At 48.3% G+C, this 17,503-nt stretch overlaps 1 pseudogene; it reads right to left on the reverse strand.

Annotated features, from left to right (window-relative positions):
- Positions 1-3,611: 3,611 nt before the first annotated feature.
- Positions 3,612-5,272, reverse strand: LOC144139593 (uncharacterized; annotated as a pseudogene).
- Positions 5,273-17,503: the final 12,231 nt, after the last annotated feature.

A 17,503-nucleotide genomic window follows, 5' to 3' on the forward strand; every position in this document is an offset into this window, starting at 1 on the left:
AGCGGAGTGGGTCCGGGAGCAAAGTGGTGTTAAAGACATATTAGTAGACATTAAGAAGCACCTACATAAGGAGCACCGTCGCTCACGCATGTGTTGATCATTACGCAGGTCAGTCATTGTTCTGCTTCTAGTGATACAGTGCTGTGTACATTGCCGGTTCCACCCCGTTTGCTGTTTTCAAGTGCTTGTTCTCATTCATGCTCCCGCAAACATGTGCGTAGCAGAAAACATCGCTTTGTGTTGTTACGTCGAGCAGCATTCTATCTCTTGTTGCTGTTTGTGTGCGGTGATATTGAACTTAACCCTGGCCCGATGGAGGCTGCTCTGGAAAAATTGATTGAAGGCCAGAATGAAATCAAAACAAAACTGTCGGCAATCGAGTCATATCAGGTAGAAAACAAGGTTGCTATGGAGGCCGTAAACAAACGCCTAATTAACCTAGAGGAACACATTCGCAAACTTCAAGAGCTGCAGGCTGGCGTAGAGGAGCGCACCAAAACAATTCAATTGCAACAGACCAAACTCCAGTTTCTGGAGAGCAAACTAGATGATTTACAAAACCGATGTATACGATATGTCGTGTAGCCGGCACGGCGACACGTAAGAGTAAACACACTACACCACTATACGATCCATGACAATAACCCCGTTTAATCAGCGCGTATCGTTTATATACCCACGAGCGCAGTGGCGCCGAACAACACTACATCTACCCCCTCCCTTAACAGAACACAGATTATGTGCATGAAGAGAAATAGTCACTACCCGTGACAGTAAAATTATAGTAAAGTCTCCACTGTAAACAAGTCACCGCACATAGTCCCTGAGTCTCTCTGGTGGTCTTCGCTCCCGTGTAGAGCGACGGAGGGGCACCGGCTGCTCCTCTGGCTGAAGGCCTGTGGTTTGTCGACACGATCACCACCCAGTCCTGAGGTCGTGGTCCCCGTTGGTGGAGGCCGTGGTGGGCTTGGCGTATGAGGAGGCAGTGCTGACCCCCCCCCGGAGACTGTGCAGCTTCCTGTATTGGGGTATTTTGGGACGTGTTGCTCTTTGCCTTCGAGGAGAGTGTCCGTGCTGTGGTGTTTCCTGCCGACCCGTCTGTCCCCCTGTCCTCCCGCAGCGGTTCTTGTCTTGCCCCTGTTTCTTCGTGAACAGCTTCGTGTGGTACAGCAGAAAGTTGGGAGGCATTCCAGGTACGGCCGTCCTCCAGGTGGAATGACCATCGTCCTACCCGCTTCAGTATTTTGAGTGGAGCACCAAAACTAGGGGTGCCTTTCATTCCAGGTACCGGGCATTTCACCCGCACGTAGGCCCCCACTTTAAATTTGGGCTCCCTCGCTGCTCTTCGCTTGTCTGCATACACCTTATTTCTCTGTTGGTATTCGCAGACACGACGCCGAAGTCTACGCAGTTCACTTGCGGGATGGGTGCCGAAATCCGCTGATGGCTGGCCAACAACATCTAATGATGTCCTCATGTGGCGGCCATGAAGCAACACTGCTGGGGAGATGCCAGTGGCGCTGTGGGGTGTGGCTCGGTAAATACCCAGCTACTCTATAACAGTGGTCTTGATTGGTCGCTGCTCTAGCAGAGCTAGTTGTATATACGATTTCAAGACCCTGTTGAATCTTTCCACTAAGCCATTGGCTTGAGGGTGGTAAACTGCCGAGAAGAAATGCTTGATGCCCCTGTCCGCAAGGAAGCACTCGAATTCACTCGACGTAAACTGTCGGCCGTGATCCGAGACCAGTTCAGTAGGGTAACCCGCTCGCGCAAAGACAGCAAGCAGGAAGTTGATCACCGTGCGAGAAGTGATGTCCCTGCAGAACGCAATCTCCGGCCATCTGGAGTAGTAGTCCACTACCACGATGACAAATCGACAGTCAGCCGGTGCACGTTCAAAGGGGTCCATTATGTCTATGGATATTTTGTCCCAGGGCCTGTCAGGAAGCGGGACAGGCTGGAGTGGTGCTTGCCAGTTCTTGACACTCTTGTCCGAGGCTTGGCAGACGCTGCAGCTACGAAAGGCGGCCTCCACATGCTTGTCAAGGCAAGGCCACCAGTACTTTTCCCTGATGCGCTGTTTAGTCTTCACAATTCCCGGGTGCGAATCATGAGCTAACTGGATGAATGTATCCCTTAGCTTGGCAGGCACTACAACGCGTTCGGTGCGCAGAACCAACCCATCTACTACCGAGAGCTCGTCTCGTATTTCGTAGTACGGCGTCAGTTCTGCGGCAAGTCTTTTCCTTGTTGGCCATGATGACTGGACAAAGTGCACGACCTGCCGTAGTATGTCATCCGCAGCGGTAGAAACCTGAAGATTGCCCCAGTGTACAGATGATGTAACCAAGGACACAAGCTCTTCATCAACCTGGAGGCCACCTTCTGTGTCTGGCACGGGCAGTCTGGACAAGGCATCTGCTACCTGGTTGTGGGCTCCGCTGCGGTACTGTATTTTGAAGTTGTAGCGCAGCAGTCGTGCGGTCCACCTTGCGTTACGAAGTGGCCGCTGTCCTGTGCTACGGGACGAGAGCAATGCCACCAAAGCCTGGTGATCCGTCAGTAGCGTAAATGATCGGCCCCAGAGGTAAACGTGCCACTTCTCGCAGACCCAGAGACAGGCAAGGGCCTCACGCTCTCCAGCCGAGTATTTCCGTTCTGTCTCTGTTAATGTCCGCGATGCAAATGCCACAGTCCGCACATGGGACCCCTCCACTTGCTGCAGTACGGCACCGAGACCGTACGCAGAGACATCTGTTGCGACAATGACCGGTAGCGTCTGGTCAAACATTCGGAGGACCTTGTGGGATGCTAGAAGTATTTTAACTCCCGCGAAGCTCTCTTTCGCGGCGTCGTCCCAGTCGAAGTGCACGTCTTTGCGAAGTAGACGGCGCATTGGCTCTACTTCCTCTGCCAGTCGCGGCACGAATTTAGAATAGTATTCAACTAGCCCCAAAAAGGAGCGTAGCGTGGCTGCATCTTTAGGCGCAGGAGCATTATTGATTGCATCACCCTTGGCCTGGAGCGGTGCTATACCCTCTGCGCTGACGCGTTGTCCTAAGAACGACAGCTCCGACGTGTTGAAGACGCATTTTTCGTTGAGCTTGAGCCCAGCTCCTGCTATTCGTTCCAGCACTCCCTCCAGGTTTTGCCTGTGTTCGCTCTCCGTCTTGCCAAAAATGATTATATCATCCAAGTAGCACAAGACCCCTTTGCAACCTCCAAGAATTTGCGTCATGATCTGCTGAAACGCAGCTGGTGCCGATGCCAACCCGAAGCAGACCCTCTTGAATCTAAAGGGGCCATCGTGCGTTATAAATGAAGTTAGGTCTCTGCTTTCTGGGTGGAGTAAAACCTGGTAGTAGGCTGATGCCAGGTCCACCTTGGAAAAGCAGCGTGCTCCATTGAGGGCATGAAGCAGCTCCTCCATATGAGGCAAAGGGAAGTTGTCTGCTACTATAGCTTTGTTGGGTTCCCGGAGATCGACACACAGTCGAATGCTACCATCTGCTTTTCGGGCTGCTAAAATAGGAGATACCCACTCGGAAGCATTGACTCTCTCAATGACATCAGTAGCAAGTAGCTTCTCAATCTCGTCAGAGACAGGCTGGCGGACTGAAAATGGTAGGGGCCTCAGCTTCTGTGCGACTGGTTCGATGGAGGTTTTCATCTTGACTTTGTGTTGCACACCTCTTACAAGTCCCAGGCAAGGCAAAAACAAGTGGCCAAACTTGGTCCACAGTGTTGGCGGCATACCAAACTTGGGAGGGCCGAGGGGTTTTGTATGCATGGTGCTTTGGGGAAGGCCTGAACTCATAGCTGGAAGCTCTCGGCATTCCTGCGTGGACATTTGCAGGCAGCGCAATTCCTCTCCCATGATGCGAAGACCAAGGGCTTGAACAGCATCCAGGCCAAGGAGAGATGTACCACATGGCGTAACATGAAAAGGTACAATGGCTTCTTTCCCCTTGTACGTGACTATGGCGTGAAATGACCCGAGAACGGGAATCTTCCTGCGCGAAAAATCCAGCAATGTAAGATGGGAACTTGTCAGTTTTATTGCGCTTGCGAACAAGCCTTGGAATTGGTGCTCATCCATAATAGACACGGCCGAGCCTGTGTCAACCAAGAAGTTCATGGTATGCACCCGTGTCGTCGCGGTAACTGGCGCGACCTTGACATCCACGTAGACGCCTGTACTCTTATCAGTACGGACCGCCAAGATGCTAATGACACTGGCAGCATCATCTTCCGGAACGATTTCATAGACCTCTGTAGAATACCCGTCTTGGCCGCGACGGTAGCTGCGACATGCTCTCTTAAAGTGGCCGCGGCGTCCGCAGGCAAAACATGTGCGTTCGCGCGCGGGACATTCCGAAGGCGAACACCCTGCTGCGCCGCAGTTTCCGCAGGCATTTGCATTTCTAGGCCCGGGGACAATAGCGGCGGCGGCATTCACATCAGGTGAAGGTGCGCTGTACGCGCGTGAGCAGCTGAAGTGGCGACGCCCCGGGAGGCGTGTGCCATTATCGACGTTATCTCGCCGACCCTGCCTGGCTGAGCTGTCTCGCAACTGCTGCTGAATGCGCTGCACCGGACTGGCGAAGGCTTCGGATTCACGCTGGGTTTGTTCACGAAGCCGTGCTACCTCGACAGCATGATTGAACATAAGGTTATCGCCTTCCAGCAGCAATCGCTCTCGTAGCCGCGGGCACGTGACGCCTGCTACGAACTGTTCACACAGGTTTTCGTCCGTTTGGGTGGCGAAATTGCAAAGAGCTGCTAACTCCCGAAGCGCTACGGCGAAATCAGTGATGGGCTCACCCTGCAGTTGACGACGCTCCCTGAATCGATGGCGTTGAAGGCGGACGTTGCAAGGGGCGGCGAAATGCTTCGAAAGCATCTCAATGGCTACGTCGTACTCGTCGGGTGGGCGCGGGGCTCCAGTGGTCCCGTCTTGTGTTCCAGTAGCTGCAGTGGTTCCGATGATTCCAGCGGCGGCATCTGGCGTGGGCGTGACACCGGGTGCAGCACTCGTTAGCTCTGCCTTGGTTTGCGTCGTACTAGGTGGAAGCGCGTCGAAAATGCGCTGTCCTTCCGTACCTAGACAGTGCAGCAGGATGGCTCGGCGACGGGGTGCGGGTAGCTCGGTCGCTCCGGACGCCAGCAGAAACTTCTCGAAGAGGCGTAACCAACGGGCCCATAGAACATCGGGCGTGCCGGGGGTGGCAAGAAAAGAAGGCGGTGGCAAAATGCCCGTGGAAGACATCCTCGTCGCCAGAATGTCGTGTAGCCGGCACGGCGACACGTAAGAGTAAACACACTACACCACTGTACGATCCATGACAATAACCCCGTTTATTCAGCGCGTATCGTTTATATACCCACGAGCGCAGTGGCGCCATCCATTGTGTGTCCAATGACTCAGAAGGCCATCTGGTGTAACCGAACAACACTACACGATGCAACCTGATTTTCTACGGTATAGAAGACACTGAGGAGCGCGAAACCTACGAGTCGGCTGAGCAACGCGTACTAGATCTCTGCAAGACAGTCTTATCTGTTGACGATGTACATATTGAACGCGCACACCGCCTGGGTATATTTAGGCCTGGTAATTGCCGCCCCATAATTGTTAATTTTGCGACCTACAAAGGCAAGGAATGCGTTCTATCCAACGCCAAAAAGTTGAAAGGCAGTCCCATTAGCATCTCGGAAGACTTCTCGGAACCTATTAGATTGAAAAGAAAACAGCTTTGGGAATATGCTAAGAAAGTACGGAAGGAAACCGACAAGGTAAACCTTAGATACGACGCACTTTATATCAACAAAACTAAGTATATTTATGATGAATCAAGCGGCGAAGTACTGCGAGCTACCTGACAAGAGAAACAAAAAAAAAATGCAACCTGTTATTTTTTGGTCGTCAATTGCCGAAGCGTCAAAAATAAGGTGGATGAGCTTGCCAGCCTTATTAACATGACAGATCCGTCAGTAGTACTTGGTACAGAGTCATGGTTAGATGCTGATATTAACGATAACGAAATATTTCCTCCAAATTATGTCTGTTATCAGAAGGACCGGAACGGCCATGGTGGGGGCGTGTTCATTCTTGTATAAAACGAAATCAACTGTCGTCGGCTGGAAGTTAACGTGGGATTTTGTGAAGCTGTGTGGGCCCAAATTAACCTCAGAAATGGTGTGAGTTTATCGGTGTCTTGTTTCTACCGTCCGCCAGGTAGTTCAGATGAAATGCTTCGAGACTTCGTAAAGGGAATTAAACTTATTCATGCAGTTAACTTGGTTATAGCAGGCGACTTTAACTTACCTGGTATAAATTGGTCCCACATAGCTGCTTTGCAGGAAGGGCGAACCGCACTGGGTATTGAGGTGTTTAAAATGTGCAGCTCGTTTTCGCTCTCTCAACTGGTGTCCCAACCGACGCGTGGCGAGAATATTCTAGATTTATTTTTGACAAATATTTCGGCAGGAGATTGCTTGCCGCAGGTGCTGCCCGGTATAAGCGATCACAAAGCAGTTTTTGTGAGATGTCTCTTGAGAACGCGCGATTCTCGGACTCCGGTAATCGACGCATTTATAACTATCAGAAAGCTAATACTGCTGAGATTTCCCTTTCCCTTGACAGGTATTATGACGTTTTCGAAACACTTTCCGAAAGTTGTGGTGTTCAAGAGTTGTGTTAAGTTCTCAAAAGTAAAATTTTTGAACTGCGTGATCAGTACGTACCATCATGGGTATTGACATCGCGCCGTAATAAGAATAAACCATGGTTCACTAAAGCAGTTCGTCAAGTCAGTAATAAAAAGAAGAATATTTATGCGGCTTTCAAAAGAAATCCTAACTTGTGTAATAAAGTAAAATTGGAAGCTGTTACGAATGAGTTTAAAGAAGCCGTTAGGAAAGCCAAAAACTCGTTCTTTAATTCTTTTAACGAGCGTGTTGTGAACCGTCCGAAGGAACTATGGCGATATATTAAATAAAATAGAAAGGACCAAGTTTCGACTCCTACTCTGGAAAGTAATGGTGCATTGGTGTCTGATAGTCGCGAGAAAGCTAAATGCTTCAATGCGTTTTTTAGTTCCGTTTTTACCGAACGGCGGCCTGGTACTGATAACTTTAGATTTGGCTCCCTTTGTGCTGAACCCATGGGTGATACTGAGTTTGATATACGCGGGATCGAGCAGCTGCTTTTACGTTTGAAACCTTCCAGTGCCATGGGACCCGATGAATTACCTACTGCGTTGCTATCGTCATGCGCAGCCGTGTTATCAAAATATTTCCGAATTCTTTTTTCGAGATCATTGAAAGAAGGAGTTCTACCACATGACTGGAAACTTGCAAACGTTGCGCCGTTGCACAAATCGGGACTACGTAGCCTCGTACCCAATTATAGGCCTGTTCTTTGACGAGTGTAGTATCTAAAATATTCGAGCACCTGCTTTTCACTCGCATTATTAATCACTTAAATCACTTAATTCTCGCTGCTTTGCCCCCAACAGCATGGTTTTCGAGCTAGATTTTCTTGTGTGACACAATTAACATAATTACCTCATGATATTGCTGGTTCATTGGATCAAGGTTTCTCTGTGGACTGTATTTTTCTTGATTTATCAAAGGCGTTTGAGGTTGTTCCTCATTCACTCCTCCTAGAAAATTTGGCGTGGTATAACATAAACCCTGAAATTCTTCGTTGAATACAAGAGTACTTGAACTGCCGGAAACAGCGTGTTGTCGTAAATGGTCAGCAGTCCGAAGATGTTGATGTAAGTTCGGGAGTACCGCAGGGTTCTGTTTTGGGCCCACTATTATTTTTAATTTTTATGAATGATATTTGTAATGGTATTTCTTCTACAATAAGATTGTTTGCGGACGACTGTGTATTATATAGAATTAGTAATCACTTAGACGACTGCACTGCGCTTCAAGATGATCTGAATAGGCTGGTTGATTGGTGTAAAACTTGGGGAATGCAGATATATCTACAGAAATCGGTGTACATGTGCTTCACGAGAAAGAAGACGCCTCATGTTTATTCCTATACCATTATTGGTACATGTCTTCACCAAACGTTCGAACATAAATATCTTGGTGTATATCTTACCTCGGACCTGTCTTTGCGCCATCATGTAAATTATGTATGTGCGAAAGCATGTCGTGTTTTGGGCTTGATACGTCGCAACGCGAAACGTTTTCCAGTGAAGACAAAAGAATTGTTGTACAAGACCAATGTTCGCCCCATACTCGAGTTTGCTTGTACGGTATGGGATCCACGTATCAAATCTTATATCGGGAAACTAGAAAGAGTTCAAAACGTGGCTATTCGTTTTGTTCTTAAAGACTACTCCAGAAATTTCAGTGTGTCTACACATAGCAAAACAGGGATAGACAAAAGTTGTTATTTAATGAGCCCAGACTACGTTTCACTAAGGACAGATCACTCCTGTAAAATAAAAGAAATTAGTTGTAGAACGGAATTGTTTAAGCAATATTTTTTTCCCAAAACTATTAGCGAATGGAATAAGTTACCCAAAAATATTGTGACAGTCATGTCTAATGATGTATTTTCTTGTTCTTTGTAATGTATCTTCGTTGAACATGCCGGGTTTTGGCTTGTCATTGTGCTTTAAGGGATATTTCTGGTATGCCTGTATTTTGTACGAATTTCTACTTCTTCCCCCGCCCACTGTAATGCTTTGAAAAGGCGCTGTGGGTACTATGATAAATAAATAAATAAATAAAGAAATAAAGAAATCGACGTGGGCAGGGCATGTAATGCGAAGGCAAGATAACCGCTGGTCATTAAGGTTAACAGAGTGGATCCCTAGAGAAGGCAAGCGTTGCAGGGGGCGGCAGAAAGTTAGATGGACAGATGAGATAAAGAAGTTTGCGGGGATAAATTGGTCACAGTTGGCACAGGACCGAGATAAGTGAAGAATAATGGGAGAGGCCTTTGCCCTGCAGTGGGCGTAGATAGGCTGGTTATGATGATGATGATGATGATGATGATGATGATGATGATGATCGCTTCGAAATTCAAGCCCGAGATCGATGTCATGGGGGCATGGATCAAAGATGGTGAACACGACAGAAGTTTGATGGTCACAAACGCCAAACCGAGCGGTGCACAGTCCGACGGTGGGCATAAGGCAATCGGCCACTCTGACGACAGGAGATGGTGCAGGCGTCAGGAAGTTACTATGGCAGCAGCGAAGTTTTGAGCTCATGACGGAGAAACAGGAACCCGTATCTATTAGGAGCGCTCACATGAACACCTTCAACATCAACGTTACACAAATTGCGTCTCGTCGTCTTAGTAAAATGCACAATTTCAGTCCGGGTGGGATATGCAGTATCAACTCGGGGAGCGGCATTGGCTAGTTTCCCGGAGAGGTGCGTGCGTATGAAGTGGGTGGCTAAAGGCGACGAGGCTGCGACGAACGATATTTACGACGTTGTGCGGACGGCGATCTGCCAGGGATGCTGATGTGGGAGATGTCCGGAACATACTCGGTTTGAGTAGCAGGGGGGAATTGAATAGGCGGTTCGTCGTGGGGAAAAACGCATGGAGGGGACATCCAGCGTTGTCGGCAATAACGGGCGACGTGATAAATGTTGACAGCTCTCGAAGCAGATAGGGCGGTCGTCAGGGGTTCTCCATTCTGCAGGGTTGCGAAGGCGGTAATCGGGTGGTGAGTCATAACGCCGTGGGAAGCTATTCCTGGTACATGAAGGCGGAAGCTTCTGGCGGATGCCCGGACAAACCATAGCGCACACAGGGTGGATGGCAATGTTGGCTACTGCCTCTAGGAACACGGCCTGTAAAAGTGATATAGTCGGCATAGCAGGGTCGTGCCCACGTTGGTGTACAGGGCCCGAAGCCATGGCATCAATTTCGCACCACATCGTCTTGGTCAAATTGCGAGAATGTGGCACCGGACATGGCGCGTCGGTAAGCTAGGAAACGCTGCCAGATCCGCACACGACGAAGCGGCTGTGGTGTGAGGTAGCCGAGTGAATTGCTCAGCTATGCGGCGGCATTTATCCTGCTCAAATGGGCGGCATTCCTTCAGTACCGAGTCAATTGTGGCACACACTTTACACATGAACATATTCAAGGAATCATCTGCAATGGCCTTAAGTACACGTCTAATCTGGTCAGACTCAGGCGTATTGGGAACCACTTTGGCGCAAAGAGCAGATATGTCCTGAATGTAGGTGACAGAGGACTGAGTTCAGTACTAAGTGCGTAAAGAAAGATATTTATTTGCAGCTTGCTGACGGGCAGCGGTCTCACTGAACGAATCCAAGAACTCCTTTCTGAAGATGTCCCAGCTTATGAGCCACGCTTTGTTGTTTAGAACCAAGTCCTGGCCGTCTTCTTAAGATGGTAGACAACATTCGCCAGCATGATTGTTTCACCCATCTGTTGTGAACCCTTATACGTTCATGCATGCAAAGCCATTCATCCGCGTCGAGGTTATAAGTACCAGTGAATTACCCGGGATCACGAAGGTCAGAAACGGTGACCATCGGCGGAACAGATCCAGGCTCACCGGGAGGCGCCATCGTGCAGATGTGAACGCGACGCGTGCTTCGAAGCTCCGTGTTTTCTCAGAGTGGCCCGGCTAGCGCTACGAAGATGGGAAGAAGCACTTTCACCACAAGATTTGACGTGAAAAGAAGGAAAATAATTTCCAGACTAAAATTACAAAAAGAGATGGGATTGTGAAGACAGACAAGACCTTGTCCCAGACACTGCGAGCACAGCAACATCAGCCAGCGTGTTCTTCTGCCACAACTTATGGCCTCACTTATCCCAGAGGGCGCATACTCACAGAGCAGGGTTGGCCATTGGTTCCGTTTGGAGTAAGGAGCCAAGGGACTGAGCCTGTGACAAGATAAATTACCTGCCTTCCACTATTACACACAATATTCGATTATTTGCGGACCATTGCGTTATTCAGCGGCAAATGAGCATAGTAGACTAATATCTGGTCCCACAACCTGCATTAAACTCCGTTTATTACTTTTGTATTGTCTGGCAAATGTCGGTTACTCTAGAAAAATGCGCTAATTTATCGACAATGAGGGAAAACAGGTACGAACACATTTATAACAAAAATATTAGTCCTATAGACCAGTAGCGCGAGCTCAAATACTTGGAACTGGTCTTTACGCAAGACTTCCGATGGGATGCCCACATAAATTACGTCGTATCGGCAGCACTAGGAAGGCTGTTTTATCCCAGAAGACGCTCTCGGTCAGGACCACCAGAAACAAAGCAAGTATCCTACAATGCTTTTTGAGATTCTTGCTCGAATACTCTAACATCACTTGCTCGAATACTCTAACATCACCTAATGTGCACACTAATAAACTGGAGCAAATAAAACGAAAAGCAATTAGGTACATTTATAATCTCTACAACAAAACTACTTCACCAACGGAACTACTGAGGAAAGCCGGAATGATCACCCTGCGGAATCGTTCAAAACCAGCGCGTTTAAACTTCTGTATCAGCTCCTTCCTACAAATGTAAACCTTTATACTGAAGTGCATTACATGATCATAGCAAAAAAGGCCCATGCGGCATAATCAGACTATCTTTTTAACATACAAGTGTCGCACCGATTGGCGCCTTCTTCTCACTTATATAGGAGAGTAGAACGATAAGCACTTATCAATTACTGGTACGAATCCATGCAACAATTTGTAACACTAGACGAGAAGCACTTATATGGTAACAGAAACGAGCATGGAGAGCTAACGTGGACCACGTGGCCACAAGCATTGCTGCCAAAATACGAGGGTGTTCCACGTAAGTAGCGAAGAAGCAAATGTGCTGTAATAGCAGAGAAACCACAGTGATGGTCGTGAAAATTTCGGAAAGCTTCACTACTTTTAGGTCTTAGGCGTTATTGTGAACTTCCTGCATTTTTTTGTAAGTACTTGTTTTCTTACGAAAAAGAAACTGCGCATAAAGCAAAGACGCAAGAGAAGACGACTAGACACACTGGGTGTGTTTCGTCATCTTGTAAGGGTGTCTAGTCGTCTTCTCTTGAGTCCCCACTTTTCTTTTTCGTAATGTACCATCTAGGCCGAGATTGTATAGTACGAACAAGTATTATACAACCTCACCGTGACTTCAGAGGACAACCTCAAATAACGGTGTTCCAAGTTGGGAAAAAGTTTTTTATCTGATATTTGTAGTATGAGTGATAGAAAGAAAACAGGTTTTTCGCATTTGATATTGCTTTACTACATGATTTTGCAGTACTGAAAGTTTATTTCTACTGGTTAGTCTGTTGTTACCCCAGAAATATTTACACTATATGTGACACCCAAATATTTCAAAGTATCAAACGAGCTATGGTTTTACGGGTACCATCAAAAGCAGTTTCCTATGTATCCCTACGGTGCGATGTACCCAGGCAGCACGAGCATGTGCGGCCAATCTTTGCCCGAAGAACATTGGCCAGCCCTTTTCCCCCCAGCCAATCTTCGGCCAAAGTGTTCGGCACTTAATCCAAAATGGTCCTTGGCCGTGTAAGGCTGGAGCTTGGCTGTCATTCATTGGCCAATGTGCTTTGGCCGCTGATACCATTGGGTCACCGACCATTGGCCGAATACGTATGGCCTACAATTGGCCAAAGAAGAATGGCCTACTATTGGCCAAAGACATATGGCCTACCATTGGCCAGGCATGTATGGCCTACCATTGGCCAAGCATGTATGGCCTACCATTGGCCAATAATGTATGGCCTTCCATTGGCTAGATTGTGGTTATTCTATGCAGGCCAGAGGAAGCCCGCCCAAGGCTGCTGCCATGCATGCCCCGGAGCAGGCCGTTAACCTTGGCCGTGTTAATGGCACACAGGTCTTATGTAAATGAAACACAAACCAGTCAGTTTTATGTCTTTATTTGTCCTTACGCAATGCATGCAATTTCCTTTTGTTGGCTTTCAGAGCACTTAGATGGCATTCGCGGAGTATATTTATCAATTTCTTCATAATCAGCATCGTCCAGCGTCGTGCTTATTTATATAGCCTTTCTATCGGTGTCTTCGTCTTTCCTTGCAATGTTTTCCCATGAATTCTTCATAATGGCTGCCCCAATTCTCTTGTCGGCTTCTTGGTCTGGCTTTGCTGGTCCTGGAAATGAAAAATGAAATAATTATGAAACAAACAAATGAAATCAAAGCAATAAGCAGATCTGCCTACTTTCCCTGACTGTGCGCGGGGACCCTTGAATTTCAACCCCATCACCATTGTACGAATGGTATCTCAAATTTCCCTAAAAGTGGCCGCCACAGCACAGATGTTTTTATTTTAATGACGCGTGCACGTTGTTTTGAAATAAAATGGCCGCCACAGAACACAGCTTGTTTTTTTTAATCACGCGTGCACGTTAGTTTTTGTTGCTGCGACAGTTGCGGTGCTGCGAATGAGCACTCACCGCCATACTTATAGAACATTTTAACCATAATGTAGAGTACCACTAAGTGCAACTAGGTGCTGCTCAAATGGTGTTTATGGCTTCGAAAAGCTTCCCACAGGACGCGCTCACCACAGTACTCCCTAAAAGTGTTAAAATGGGTACAACAACGGCTGGGTCTATCTGTTGTAGCTATCGTTGAACGCATATTATCGGCAGGAAGCACTGATTCAAGTTCGAAGGGGAGTGTGGGCAAACATGCGCTATAATGGCAGTGCAGATTGAGGCGGGCGTGTGTGCATAAATGTGTGCTTTACTTATGGTGAAGAGTCACTCAACCAGACAATGTCTTGAGCACATGCATTCTGAGCAGTTTTGAAAGGATGCGAAGCCCGCAATAGACCTTTCCAGAAACTGCAGCGCCGCTCCTTCCCTGGCGGGCGCGCGCAAGGCGTCATGGGAACTGCGTGCGCGCGCGGGGCGAGCGCCGACGGGGTGGTCGCGCCGCGCGCCGCTTTCGCGGCGTCCGTCAAAGGACCAAGTTTAAGTAGCGCGAAAGGATCGGCTTGCAAAGTTATGTTGCGCATCAATTAAATCATCTTTAAACCATAGAACCCAAAATAAGAAATAAACTCCGCATCCTTCTGAAGCTGCCTGCACCGCATGAGAACCTTTTGTCGTCTGCTAGCAACGTCGTCTGCTAGCTGCTGGCAGTTGAAAAGCGTCTTCGTGCTTCTTGCTGCCCGCGGGAAAATAGAAATTCCTCAACACGAGGAAATAAAAAACAAATGTGCACTTGAGCTCCCAGAGAAAAATACAAATAACCAGCTCTTGCCTCCGGCAGCCCGCGGGGAGCTGAGTGGGAAAACGAAGAAGCTCATATCGTGTGCACACGTTATTTGTGATGCATTTCCGCGTGTGTAAAGCTACACTCGTTTACGACCTGCCTTAGCGTTTGTAGTTCACGCGATACTGACGATATGGCGCCAAGGAAGCTGCAGGAGGCGGAAAAACGTGCTGTATGATCGGATGGGACAACAATACGCTACGAGACCGGCATGTTTCATTGCACAAGTTTCGGAAGGACAAGAAACTTAAAAAGGAATAAGTTCGCCAGATCAATCGCCAGGGTCGTGATGGCCGATTCGCTTTGTGGGAGCCGTCCGAACATCACAGGATATGTGGAGCCCATTTCAACGCGAGCAGACGCAAATGTTACATGGACCGTATGCGACCATTTTTCCACACCGGGTCTTCTCCGAGAGGTGTCCTCCGGTAAAGACAGGTACGCCCAGCATTATAACGTAAATTCCAGGCATCCGCTTCCAGGCATCCAAGACGAACTAGTGATATGCAGCACTGTCGAGATACCCCTGTCAGCTCAGAGTAATCAACGCCCGTTTTGTAATGAATTTTAGCACAAACGGCGTAACAGGGCATAAAGCAATATTTTCACTCCAGCAGGCAACGATGCGGTTTCTCCAACGACAGCGACTGCCTGCAGCCCGTTTCCTGCGGCATTGGCGTAACGAAGTTTCTCTGTAGTGAGGTCAGCATTTCGACTATTTCTTTTCGGTCGCTCATTGTGGAATTATTATTTCCCACTTTTAAGGTGTGGTGTACTTCCTGTGAGAAAAAAAAGGAGACAGCTCGTCATAGCTGACCCAGGATTCTTGATCGAAGATGAGCTCCGTGAACTTGGCGTTAAATTGAACAGACCCCCCATGTTAAATGGTCGGCGTCAACTTACAGTAACGGAGGAAACACGCACACGGCAAATCGCCAACCTAAGGAGACACGTTGAGCGAGTTATTAGAGAAGTGAAGAACATGAGAATACCGTGGTATGTTTTCCCAAATGCGATGGCTGACAGCCAAACCGGATACGGAAAATTTGTTGCTACCTGAGCAATTTCACACATGAACCACTTCTCAATTGATAATTAAGCAAAATGTCAACTATGCGTGTTTTGTATTAGCGCCCTCTGAACAGTTTTACCTTTTAGTCGGTATTGGTTAGTTTTTCTAACGGAGTAATTAAAAGTGTACGTGTCTTTTTTTCGACTGAAATAAACATTTCTATTTTCATATTTACACACAGACGAAAACATCAAAAGAGCTTAGGACTGCACAATAAGACTCGCCACCTCTTGGGCACCAGTACTTGAAACAAATGCAGACATAGTGTAGCATGAATGGACGGGATACACACTCCAACTCCCCAAAATGCAGCAGTTTGTTGAAGAAATGCCGGCGGTGGTAAGAACGCTGAAGTTTGAAAAAGAAGCCAGTGAAGAAAACAGCTGTCCAGGACTTGATTGATTGATTGTGGGGTTTAACGCGCCGACGCAACGCAGGCGATGAGGCGCGCCGTAGTGGAGGGCTCCGGATTAATTTTGACCACCTGGGGATCTTCAACGTGCGCCGAAATCTCGTACACATGGGCGTTTTTGCTTTTCGCCTCCATCAGAAAATCGGCCGCTGCGACCGGGAATCAAACCCGCGACCTCGTGCTCAGCAGCGCAAAGCCTTAGCCACTGAGCCACCGCGGCGGGTCAGCTGTCCAGGACAGCAGATGTTCTGCATGCATCACACAATGTTAAACGCCGAAGCTGCACCGTCAACAAATGCTCCCTCCACAGGCGCTGTCGCGCACGGCACGGTTTGGCACGGTAGAGCTACATGAAGAGCGGCCCGGGCGGCAGCGGCGGCGGCTGCTGCGGCGCTCACAGTTCCCAGGCTGCTTTGCGGCCGCCGTTTGGGGGCGCGCGCAACTTTCCGGAAAGGTCTATTGCTACCGTAAAAGTTGGAGCAAGTGTTCTCTTGCATGCAACTCGAGATCACCGGCAAAGTTGGGAGGCAGCACTATCCCGAAACACCAAAATTCAAGATGGCAGCAACGATCCCTCACCAAGAAAAAAATACAGGAAGCAAATGCACCTAACATTTCACCAATGTTAGTCATCGCTTTCAAAACCACCGAGACAGTTTCACCCAGTCAGTTTCAAAAAAAAAAAATTCGCAGAATTCCGCTTGAAGTCCGCCCCAATCTCATGCCCTGACAGTAAACCATGCAGGCTACCTTCCTCCCAACCATCCCGTGCATTCCTTATGCCATAGCTACCAAAGGACCCTCCCCCCCTCTTTAAGTTTTAATCATCCCCAGATTTCGTTTTCAGTCATATTAGGTATGTTCACTTTCAGGTTAAAATCTTGCAGGCATAGAGGAGGTCGTGGTCTCCGAAGCGTCACCGCATTGATGCAAGAAAAGCGATACATTCAGCATGAGCTCACAACCTCTCTAGTGCACAACAAAAAGCCACCCGAAAAGCCGCTGGGGACACAATGACCAGGATCGTTGGCGCCTGTCGCCTCCATGGAGGAACAAGCTTGCTGGCCGCACTCTTCTGCGCGTCGCGGTCCACCGAAGGCGCCCCTCTCCAGGATAGCTCTTCCTATGCTTTCGGTCGACCCTTCCGCAATTACCTCTTCAAGTTTCGCACGCCACGGACAGGCCAGACATTCCTCCCTTTCTTCCATTCTAAGAGGGGAAAATTTTGAATAGGCTGGTTTGGCGAGGGCTGCGACAGTCGTGTTTAAGTACTTTGGAGAAGCACAAGTGACACCCCCCCTCTCTCTACCAAGGGGGCTGGTACCCGCGATGCTCAGCCCCCCGCCCCGCAACCCCAAACCTTTAGCGATGCCCCTGTAAACACGTTTGTTGATAAGCTTATAAATAGAACTGAAACCGAACGCAACGAAGACGACATTAATACAGAAAGTAAGGATGAGTAAATGCACACGCGCTTAAGCTACCTTGTTTCCTTTCTTTCTCTCGCGGCAGTTTTGCTGTGGGTAGGGGGGGAGGCAGGAGATATAGGAATGACCTAGAGGCAGCAACGTCTCGCAGCGTTTGGTGAAGTGAAAGCACTGCGCTTCGGTAACACTTATTAGGGTTCTTCACATGAATGTTAAAATAAAAAGAAGGTGGAACGGAAGTAAATTAGCAACGTTAATTTTTCACATCTACTATCGAAATGGGGCT

This window comes from Haemaphysalis longicornis, unplaced genomic scaffold, assembly GCF_048455015.1.
Source record: "Haemaphysalis longicornis isolate Haplotype H1 unplaced genomic scaffold, Haemaphysalis longicornis Haplotype H1 scaffold_5, whole genome shotgun sequence".
NCBI classification, from domain to species: Eukaryota; Metazoa; Arthropoda; class Arachnida; order Ixodida; family Ixodidae; genus Haemaphysalis; species Haemaphysalis longicornis.